Source organism: Pinus tabuliformis, chromosome 4_1 (assembly GCF_031772625.1).
Source record: "Pinus tabuliformis cultivar Carrire ecotype Pingquan chromosome 4_1, CPIR1, whole genome shotgun sequence".
Taxonomy (NCBI): domain Eukaryota; kingdom Viridiplantae; phylum Streptophyta; class Pinopsida; order Pinales; family Pinaceae; genus Pinus; species Pinus tabuliformis.
In genome coordinates this window covers 220255659-220268121 of record NC_142303.1, presented here as the reverse complement: position 1 = coordinate 220268121, position 12463 = coordinate 220255659, and positions in this window count along the sequence as shown.

The window sequence follows — 12463 nt, the reverse complement described above, 5'->3', positions numbered from 1 at the left end:
GATAGCTGAGAACGAGTGAATGTTTAAGGAGTTACAAACGTCCAAGAAAGGAGGAGAACTAGTTATAGCATCCGCCCAAGCAGAGTTGAAGAAGGCGATACTAGATGAAGTATTGTCCCTTGAGACAGTCATGCAGGCATTGTATTCCAAGTTTGGTACCATGCATAAGGCAGTTGTCCATCTCAACAGTTGGCAGCAATGATGTGCTAGGAGAGCACATATCTTTTCAAACGTGCATACTTTTGTTGATTACGTGTAAACATGGACAATGAGATGCAAGGGATCCCAATTACACTTGCCCAAGATGATGAAGCCCAGAGCGGTTGAGCTGAAGGCACGCATCCAGAGTCAGATCCGGAACTATGAAGATCTCCTGTAGCTCATAGATATATACTAGTTTGCAGGCTTCCCATGCATGGGTATTCAGGAGTATGGATGTTATTGTGCCTGCACATGCCATCCCATCTATTAGGACACTCACTGAGGCAAATATGAAGGCACAAGTCAGACTAGATCTTGACTCGTACTTTGATGAATTAATGTGCATAGCCACCAACACAGACTTGGTGATCAGTGTAGACACCATGCATCAGTATATCGCTAGTCCGGCCGCACTCAAGACAATGGTGTGCATGTTATTAGACGAGTTGGAAAGAGGAGTTAGAGCAGTGTACTCAGATACAACGGAGGCAAGATTTCATTTCCAGAAAGATGTCACCATAGAGTACACAGACACCATCGCACACTACCAACCTTGGAATCAATTCGCCACTGTGGACCATCGTGAGGATGTCGAAGAGCTGGTCTTCCCATAGTTGTCTGAATCATAGTGATGTCTTGCATGACTTGCTCAAGCCTATTTTGTCTCACATGGGTACATGTGTAGATTTTATATAACGTATTGTTAAGTGGAAGTTCAAGTGTCGATAGTTGGATGTAACAGTTATAGAGTAGTTGAAGAGTCATGAGGATAAATGAACAGTCATAAAGGGGAATGTCAAGGGTCACCCCACCCTTTGTTATATATAGTCCCTCATAACTCATTGTGGATTCTTTTGGTCAGCCAAGCTTTCGATAGGAGTATCTTAGAGAAAGCTTGGAGAGTATTGTAATGAGCCTTGGTTCCTCCACTATGCAGAGCTATTACATCTCTTTGAAGGAGTAGGTGACAGTGATTGTAACGTCCCGCTGTCGGGACTAGTGGTCGGTCATGGTTGTACTGTATGATTGGAACTTTCACTTCTTAATATAACAGAGCTAGCATGTTTCATGCATATGTCGTATTGTATTTCAACTGTCTTGTTTACTCTAAATGATATATGTATCTTAGATATCATTTTTGGGATTCAACTGCGTTAAGTAAGTCATTCAAACGTATGACCATTTCCATGAGAGGTAGTCGTAACTGACTAATTTCTCATGATTTTTGAATAGTTCACTTAGCACTCATTGCATCGGGTGATGCTCACAGAGGTGAAGAAGTGGGACTGAAACTAGTGAAATGTGGAGAACAAATCACATAGCATCAATCATCACTTCCGGGGCTTGCACCCGGTAACCAGGACTTCCCAGGAGGTCACCCATCCCAGAACTCCTCTGGCTCAAGCGCGCTTAACTGTGGAGTTTTTCCACAATCAAGCCCACTTAGCTTGCTACCCCATTTGCAAAACCTTAGCAAGTATTGTGCCTCATGAACCATTCAAGTAGAGATCCCTTGACTCTTTTTGAATTTAAGTATGGGGGATTTACGCAGTGCATTATATTAGATATCATTTTTGGGATTCAACTGCGTTAAGTAAGTCATTCAAACGTATGACCATTTCCATGAGAGGTAGTCGTAACTGACTAATTTCTCATGATTTTTGAATAGTTCACTTAGCACTCATTGCATCGGGTGATGCTCATAGAGGTGAAGAAGTGGGACTGAAACTAGTGAAATGTGGAGAACGAATCACATAGCATCAATCATCACTTCTGGGGCTTGCACCCGGTAACCAGGACTTCCCAGGAGGTCACCCATCCCAGAACTCCTCTGGCTCAAGCGCGCTTAACTGTGGAGTTTTTCCACAATCAAGCCCACTTAGCTTGCTACCCCATTTGCAAAACCTTAGCAAGTATTGTGCCTCATGAACCATTCAAGTAGAGATCCCTTGACTCTTTTTGAATTTAAGTATGGGGGATTTACGCAGTGCATTATATTAGATATCATTTTTGGGATTCAACTGCGTTAAGTAAGTCATTCAAACGTATGACCATTTCCATGAGAGGTAGTCGTAACTGACTAATTTCTCATGATTTTTGAATAGTTCACTTAGCACTCATTGCATCGGGTGATGCTCACAGAGGTGAAGAAGTGGGACTGAAACTAGTGAAATGTGGAGAACGAATCACATAGCATCAATCATCACTTCCGGGGCTTGCACCCGGTAACCAGAACTTCCCAGGAGGTCACCCATCCCAGAACTCCTCTGGCTCAAGCGCGCTTAACTGTGGAGTTTTTCCACAATCAAGCGCGCTTATCTGTTTTCTTATGCATGTGTGTATAGACTCTTTCTGTATATGTATGTGTGAATCTTACTGAAATGTGTTGTTGGTTTAACAAACACTTTGGATTGTCAATGTAGTGCCCACTCTAGTTTCCTGACCTTAATATGACATTATCTTAGATACTTTAGTCTTTGAGGAACTTAGGTTGAGGATCCAGAAACATGTCTCTATTATTAGTGAATGTAATGGTTATGCATGTTCTCTATTGATATTATGATGATTGTGGTATAAATGGTTATGTTTGTTATCTATTTGATGTTATGATAATGATAGCCATGATGGATGTGTCCCCTATGTTACCTATTTTCTTTAGTCCAGGCTTACAATGGACAATGATGTGAATGACTAGGAATTGTTAATGATGCTATTATGTAAACCTTGTTACTGATGATTATTGAGTATGGCAGGAAACCATCAGAGGCACTCGCATATGACGAGTTGATGACACCTGGTTTGATGAAAATTTATATTATTTTGTCGTTGACATTCTAAGTCGATTTCGAAACCTGCTATATATGTTTATCTATATTCTGATAATATGTTAATGGTTGCAGGCACATATTAGTTGCTTGGCCGAATGACTCACATATGGGTGATGGGGTTGTACAGGTGGATGGAACTACATGGGAGGGGTGGGACAGAGTCCCTGATCTCACCCACTAGCACTCTCGCCGTGACTTGGGCTGGAAGGGTTGAAACACCTTCGCCTTGAAGATCACGATGCCATGAGGGCAAGTCCCAAAGTTGGGTCGCTCATGAGGAGTTTACTGGGGGGCGCACATCAAGGCGGATTCCTTGATCCCCGGCACCATTAGTCTCACTATAGCAGGCAACATAAGAAATGATAGTGGTCTATGACATTGCACTCCCCTCGTAGTCACTGGATGCTTGAACGGAAAGTGGTGTGGCACCCTTGGAACTTCAGGGGAATTTCTTGAAGGGCACGACCACCTTGGCACCCTTGGAATCACAAATAAAATATTAGGTGTGGCACCCTTGGAACTTCTAGGGAAGTTCTTGAAGGGCACAACCAAACTTGGCACCCTTGGCATCAAAAATACACTATTAGGTGTGGCACCCTTGGAACTTCTAGGGAAGTTTTTGAAGGGCACAACCAAACTTGGCACCCTTGGAATCATTAGAAATAAATAATAATAAATAAATATAAGGAATGAAAACTAGGTAAATTTACATCAAGGGTAAATGATGGTTAGAAACCAAGGTAATTAAATAAAAAAAATAAAACTTGGAATAAGGAGGATCATAGGAAGAAATAAAATAGAGTACCTTAAAAACTCTACCCTTCCCCTGTTGGAAAATACTAGGTAGATTAGGTGGTTTAATTAGGTAAAAGGGGAAAGACGAACATAATTGTAAGGATAAAGATTAATCCTAAACTAATTAAACCTAATTAAGAAAAGAGGAAGGTGAATTAAAATAAGAATAATAAATTAAATTTAGAGAAATGTAGAGAATCTCCAGGTGGCATCAACCAACATAAGAATATCCATCTAAGAGATAACCTGAGTTAAATTAGGGAGTAGATTGGGGATAAAATCTTGACTCATTAATGGACTTCAAGTAATAAACACAATTTAAGGAATAAAAGGGGGGAAATAAAGAGACAACTAGGAGAAGAAATAGGAATCTTGTGAGGTGAGGAAAATATTAGTTTTAAATGAAAAGTTAAGTAAATAATTTTGGGTGACCCTTGATGAGAGAGTGACACATGGGTAGGTGAATAATCAAGCTATTAAAAATATATATATATATATAATTATGCATGACATGCCAAGTGTCATCTATGAGGACTCTTATTAAAGAAGGGGCAAGCCATGGGAGAGGGGACTTTGGAACCCTATTGTTGGATGGAGGATATGATGTCAGAGCAGTGACTACGAAGCTATAGTGAGTTTGGTGAGGTAGAGGATTTTTAGAGAGGGGACTCTTGAGCCAAGGTGTGCTCTCCTCTGCCAGCTAGAGCTTTCCTTCATTGTACAACCCCATTGCAGCTCGGGGGTCCACGGGGAAGAAGAGTACCCAAGGAGTAGGTTGGGAGGTTAACCGGTGGGTCTTCACATTCGAATCAAGTGCATCATCATTCACTCGCAGAAGTGACCGGAAACAAGGGAATACCAGTGACGACAGAGCAAGCGGAGTCTCGCCTTCTGGTGAACAGTACATATGTATTTCATTACTAATTGATCTTAGTTAAAAGTATGTAAATGTTATGTTATGTTTCCTAAAATGAGTGTCAGCAATGTGTGTGTTGAATAAATTTGAAACCTCAATGCGTTTCTTTTCTGGTCGTATTGCTGTTAAAAAAAAATAAAAAATGTATATAGTCATAATCAGGTCCCTACAGTCAACTTACTTTCCTTCCAGTTTGTGATGCATCTTTGCTCGTGTGTTCCCTTCTTAACTCCGTCCACTCACCTCACTGTAGATTTTAACCCCGTACAGAAATTACCTACATACGAATTCTAAAACACAGAAAATAAATAATGCGAGAGTAGAAACACATATACATAGAGATTTTCCCTTGGATCCCAAAACCGGGACTACCAGCTTGATTTTTCATTATGTTCCTTTCAATGTTACAATATATATTTATACATGTCGAAGCATCCAATACCATGGATCGAGAACCATCGTGTCCAAAAAACATGTGCCAAAATCATGCACAAAACCATAGGTGGGTCCGCCCAACCTAACATAGGGTCCAAAACCAAAATTTTCTGGGGCGCTGCCCCGGACCCCATAAAGTGGAGTTACGAGTGCCCTTCAAACCCCCTATTAACTACGTGGAAAGAATATAACACAACCCAATATTCTCCCACTTGTTGTTTTCTTTCCATAGGGGCCACAGGAGAGTTTAATCATTTTTTGAGCCCTGAAACGCCCATTGTTTCTCTACACCAGGAGAACTTTTTAGAGCTCACAGATTTTGTCAAAGCATCTGCAGTATTCTTCAAAGTGTCCACCTTTACTAGCAACACCTTTCTGTCTTCTATCATATCCCTCACAAAGTGATACTGAAAATCAATGTGCTTTGTCTTTGAATGATATGCAGGGTTCTTTGCCAATAAAATTGCACTTTGGCTGTCACAGTCTATCCTTATAGCTTCCTGTACTAACCCCATACTTGAAAACAATCTTTGCAACCAAATTGCTTCCTTGCTTGCATGAGTGGCTGCCATGTATTCTGCCTTTGTAGTTGATAGTGCCACTATAGATTGTTTCTTACTCATCCAACTGACTGCACCTCGAAATAGGTTAAACACATACCCACTTGTAGATCTCCTCTGATCCAGATCTTCAGCCTAGTCTGCATCAACAAAGCCATGAATATCCAACACTCTGTCCAATCCTGGTATTCCTTGGTAGCACAAACCATAATCACTAGTGCCACGCAAATACCTGAAAACCTGCTTCACTGCTGTCCAATGCTCCTTTCCTGGTTTTGACATAAACCTGCTCAATACTCCCACTACATGTGCAATGTCTAGTCTAGTACATACCATTGCATACATCAGGCTACCGACTACACTTGCATATGGAACACGGGACATGTCCTCTTCCTCTTCTTCTGTCTTGGGACACTGTTCAGCAGATAACCTCACACTTACAGGAATAGGAACCTTCACCGGTTTACTATCCTGCATATTAAACCTCTGCAATATTGTCTCGACATACTTCCTCTGGTTTAACCAGAGCTTCCTCTTTTCCTAATCTCTTTTAATTTCCATGCCCAAAATATAGTTTGCAGCACCAAGATCTTTCATGTCGAATTTGGAGGACAATTAGGTCTTCAAATTCTGGATAACTTCTTTGTCATTTCCAACCAACAACATATCATCCACATACAAGACCAGATAAAGAACACGGTCACCAATTAATTTAAAATACACACAGTGATCTGCTTTGCTTCTACTGAAGCCAAGTCCCCGTATAAATGTATCAAATTTCTGATACCACATCCTTGGTGACTGTTTTAACCCATATAGAGACTTCTTTAACTTACACACCAGTTCTTTCTTACCCTTCACCGAAAAGCCTTCAGGTTGCTTCATGTAGATTTCCTCTTCCAGATCCCTGTGAAGAAATGCTGTCTTCACATCCATCTGTTCTACCTCAAAATCAAAAGCAGAAACAACAAATAAAAGTAATCTAATAGAAGTTACCTTGGCAACAGGAGAAAAAATATCACCAAAATCAATTCCCGGCACTTGGGAATAACCTTTTGCTACCAACCGAGCTTTGTATTTCTCCACCTTTCCTTCTGCATTTGTCTTCTTCGTGAACACCCATTTGCTGCCAATGGGTTTCCTTCCAGCTGGCAACTCCACCGAATCCCAAGCCTCATTTTTGTGCAAGGATGCCATTTCATCAATCATGGCGTCTTTCCAGAGTTTTCCATCCTCTGAATCCACTACTTTCTTCACAGTTCTGGAATCATCATCAGTAACATACAAAGCAAAATTTGAATAGAAAGCAGATGGACTATACCTTTCTGGCTGCCTTCTTTCTCAAACTGATCTTCTCATAGTCGGAGTTTGTGGCTCTTCATCTTCTGATTCCTCCTCTTCTGTAGAGTTTAATTCTTTCTCCTTTAGCTCAAACTCTATCTTCTCAGGTTCCTTTGGTTGGTCTTCATGTTTAATAACATATTTCACCTCTCTGAACACCACATCTCGGCTGTACATAACCTTCCTTGTTACTGGGTTCCAAAGCTTATAACGCTTTAAACCATCCTTATACCCAATAAAGATGCACTTTTCAGATTTACTATCCAACTTTGTTCTTTTCTCCTTTGGAACATGTACATATGCATCACATCCAAATACCCTCAGATGTGAAAGAGAGGGTTTCTTACCAGTACATATCTCTTGTGGAGTCTTATCCTCCAACACTGATGAAGGTGACCTGTTGACCAGGTAACATGCTGTATCCACCACCTCTGCCCATAATTCCTGTCCTAACCTGGCACCACTAAGCATGCTTCTTGCCCTTTCCATCAATGTCTTGTTCATTCTTTCTGCAACTCTATTTTACTGAGGTGTATATGGAGTAGTCTTCTGCCGTGCTATACAACACTTCTTGTAGAATTCTTCAAATTCCTTACTGCAAAACTCTCCACCATTATCTGTCCTCATCACCTTTATCTTCTTCTCTGTCTGGTTTTCCACTAGAGCCTTAAATTCTTTAAACCTATCAAAGACTTCAAATTTCTTCTTAAGGAAATATATCCATGTATTCCTTTAGAAGTCATATATAAATGATACATAGTACACAGACTTACCCAGTGATGGAACCTTCACAGGTCCAAACACATCATTGTGCACAAGCTCTAGTATATGTTTCGCCCTCTTACTACCAGAGGGGAAACTCACTCGATTCTGCTTACCTTATACACAATTTTCACAGAAATCAAAATCCAAAGAGCTATTACTCATACCTTCTACCATACCTTTACCATGAAGTATTCGAAGGCCCTTCTCTCCAATATGTCCAAGCCTTTGATGCCACAACATGGTCTTTTCTCCAGAGACCACTAGATTTTTTGCCCCACTTTCAGGAACCACGGAACTGTTGCACCCATCAACAACAATGCTACATTGCAGCTTGTACAGAGTTCCAATCCAAACTCCCTGCATCAATACCAGTGCTCCCCGAACCATCTTGCAGGTATCCTTCTTGAACAATGTTTTTACACTTGCATCATCCAGCTTACTAATAGAAATCAGATTTCTGGCTAATGTAGGAATATGTAGAACACCCGAAAGTGTTCTAGCCCTTCCACCTTGCAGCTTCAACTTTACTTTTCCTTGACCAATGATTCTAGCCTTCCTGTCATTCCCCAAGAAGACATCACCACCATCATATTTCTCATACTCACAGAACCACTCTCTATGGAGAGTGAAGTGAAAGGATGCACTTGAGTCAATCAACCATGCCTCATGATCTACATGTGTACTTGAAGAAGCCAAGTACACATCCCCACCTTCATATGAGGTGGTTTTCACCTCTGTAGAAGGAGCCTCATCAGATCCCTTTCCTTTGTCAAGAGCTTTAGATTTACAGTCCCTTTTGAAGTGGTCTTCCTTTCCGCATTTCCAGCACACCACCTTTACAGGTTTTCCTGGAGATTTAGATCTCCCACTCAATGACCTATTTTTGTTTCTGTTCTGGGACCATCCTCATATAGACAAGGAATCACCATTTTGGCACTCCATATTTTTCCGTCTCATTTCCTCTGTTAGCAAGGCTGAGACTATTTCATCAAACTGCAAGGTAGTTACATTGCTACCTATTGCAATAACTAGACTATCCCACGAATCTGGTAGAGAACACAACAAACTGATGCACTTATCTTCATTTGAAATTTTAATATCAATAGATGCTAACTAACTTACCACAGTATTAAATGCGTTCAGATGCTCTGTCATCGAGTCTCCATCTTTCATCCTCAGGTTATACAGCTTTTTCCGCAGGAACAGTTTATTCACTAGAGACTTAAATTGGTACAAAGTCCCTAACTTGTCCCACAAAGCCTTCACTGTAGCTTCCCTTGATACATTTAGCAATACTGAATCTGAGACACACAATCATATTGTGCTCTTTTCCTTCCGATCCAACTTCTTCCATTCTTCATCGGACACTCTCGTTGGTTTAGTACCCGGATCTACCATGATCCACTGATCTTTATCCACCAACTGATCCTCCATCTTGAGTTTCCACAACTCAAAACTTTGACCATTAAATTTCTCGATCTCTATCTTTCCACTGCTCGCCATCTTCTTTCACCACTAGAATCGATCTCGTAGATCTCCCACTGAACAGGGTCTACCATAGGCCCGAGCGAAACCCCTCAGCGACAAAGGCGTCCCCTTGAAGCCAAATCTACTCTGATACCAAATGTAGGTTTTAAACCCGTACAAAAATTACCTGCATACGAATTTTAAAACACAGAAAATAAATAATGCGAGAGCAAAACACATAAAACACATATACACGAGATTTTCCCCTGAATCCCAAAACCAGGACTACCAGCTTGATTTTTCATTATGTTCCTTTCAATGTTACAATAGATATTTATACATGCCGAAGCATCCAATACCATGGACCGAAAACCATCGTGTCCAAAAAACATGTGCGAAAATCATGCACAAAACCATAGGTGGGTCCACCCAACCTAACATAGGGTCCAAAACCAAAATTTTTCAGGGCACTGCCCCAGACCCCATAAAGTGGGGTTACGGGTGCCCTTCAAACCCCCTGTTAACTACGTGGAAAGAATATAACACAACCCAACACTCACCCTCACCCTTCGTGTGTTAGAACCATTCATGCACCTTCCTTGACGTGTTGCATATGTCACGCCCTTGCTACCAACAGGGATATCTTACTTGCTTTTGCGCGCAACCACGGTCAAGACGATACTGTACAACCTGTTAGCGCTTGAAATTTCACCTCAGGCTGAGAAAGGTAAACCTCAAGGCTACATCAAACCATTCAGCCTCGTAGCTAGCCCTACGGGGCAGGAGAGGGCTCTCTCCGGTCAATCTCAGTAGATCTTCAATGGGATGAGATGACCAACAAGGTAACACTGATATTAGGCTAGTAAACTGATTAGAAAGGTTGATTTGGGGTTTTTTGGGGTTTTTGGTGGCAAATTGAGGAGCTGCAATTTAGGGTGCGGGGATTTGACACAGTTTCTGCAGGGGGGTCTTTGGGGCGAGGTAGGAAACAGTATTGATGCCTTAACTTGAGATGGATGATCAGGAATAAAAGATGAGGAGCTAAAGAGAGCAAACAATCATTTTGAATTCTCTTTAGACAGAAGAAAACATTGAAATTAAACAAATTTAAAAGCAGAGCATGGCTAGCATGAATTCATACTTTAACACTTCATTTGTTTAATGTGCAGCAGTAAAGAAAGGAAATGAAATACATAACAAAGCTTACAAGAACATGAAGAAACACACCATCAACACATGAGTCCACAAGAATCCCAAAGATGACTGCAAAACCCTGGTCTTCCTTAGCCAAAAATTGCAGAGATACAAGTGAAATAATACAGTGATAACTTCTCCCTCAAGAGTCCAACCATGAAAATGAGCAAGAAAATACATAATATAGATGATCTAACCTCTTTCCCTGCCTCCATGGGTTGAGCTCACTATCTTAGGAGCTGTTTGAACCACTTCTAAACTAAGCACTACAAAATAAGCAGTCAAAACAACTTGCCTCTATAAACTTGGAAACCAGTTCATACATTCAATTTTTACCCTTTACATGCATAAATATTCTAGAAATGTTAAACAAGAGTAAAAGTATCCAAAAAGTGTCACAATTACATCCATGAAGATCATCATTAACCTCAGAAAGTCGAAAAGGGTCAAATCTGCAATTTCTGGGCTGAACTGGTCAAATCTGGCAAAATTTCCTCAACGGGTCGCGCACTTTGGAGCTCTGTTTGGGGAACTTCCTGGTGTCAGAATTGGGTGCAGGATAGCTCGTTGGAAATTTCTACGAGTCTACTTTCCAACCCCACTGGAATTTTTGAATTTGGAGTTTATTTGACCTGCAAAAAATCAAATCTCCCAAGACTGGTCAAAAAGTGCCAAATGAGGCTGCCTCAAGGAAGAGTGCTGTTGCAGTCAGGTTTTGAATGCCTTCCTCAACCCCAAATTGAGCTCATGATAGCTCATTGGAAAGATCTTTATGTCTAGTTATCATTTTACCCATCAAGAAAATCATTTGGCCAACCAAGCTTGGAGAAAACTTGATTTTCCCAAGGTCACTTCAGAGGTGTCTTTGATTCTCTTGAGGCAATGATATTCTTGACATTTCTCTCAAACAATGACACATGTGAAAAAAGTGAAGGACATTTTTCTTCTTTGGCATGTTTTGGACAAAAACCTCTCTCAGTTTCCCAAAATTCATCTTTGATTGCTCTGAAACATCATTTGAGTGAAGCTTGTCCGGATGTGTGAAACAAGAAATTCTGTCGAAATGAAGCGAAATGAAGGGGATAGGGGGCTTCTAAATTCTTGAGGAAATTTTTGGGAGTAGGGAGGGATGTTAGGGAGCAGATGAAAGTGGAATCTCAGAGATTGAGCAAGGGGAAGGGGTCCAAAAGGGCAAAACACAGGCCAAACCTAGAAAATTGCCAGGTTGTAGCTAGAAACTAGGGTTTGTGCAAAAATGAGGAATTTGGGGGATCTCAGTGATGGGAAGAATTTGGTAAGGTACTTTAAGGATAGGGGAAGGTGTATGAACATCAGGATACAATTTTTGCCGATGATTTGACCATCTAAGAGAAATTGCCTTCAAAACCCTAGGAGAGGGAAATGACCTTGCCAAGGCACAACTGAAGCATGAACACGATGTAAAATGACTCATTAGACACTGACATGATAATGACAACCCAATGAATGATGATTGACTCAGCTGAATAGTGACATAGACTGACATTTGGGCAATTTTGAAAAGAGTAAGAGCAAACCCTAGACCTAATGCCTAGTGACCAAATTTTGCTTGAAAACTCTTTGAAATGACAAAATTTGACCTTGACACTCTGAGACCACTTTGTAAGAGCATATTTGATTACTGGAGGAAGGATGGAAAGACTGACACTAACACAACCCACTATTGGGACTCCTACACCAAACGTTTGAGGTCTAGTTGGGACTTCTTACGAGGGAGATCCCCTTACATGTTGGCGGGTCCAGCACCATCAACATTCCTAGCACTAGAAGGAGGTCCAGATGACAAGCTGTGTTCTATCATCCAATTTTGAACCTTTGCATATCTATCATGGATTCTATTACACTCATCCCTCCATGATGTATTTCGCATGCCGAACCTCTCAATATCACGAGGGAGATTTTGATCTCTTGTCTGAGTTCAC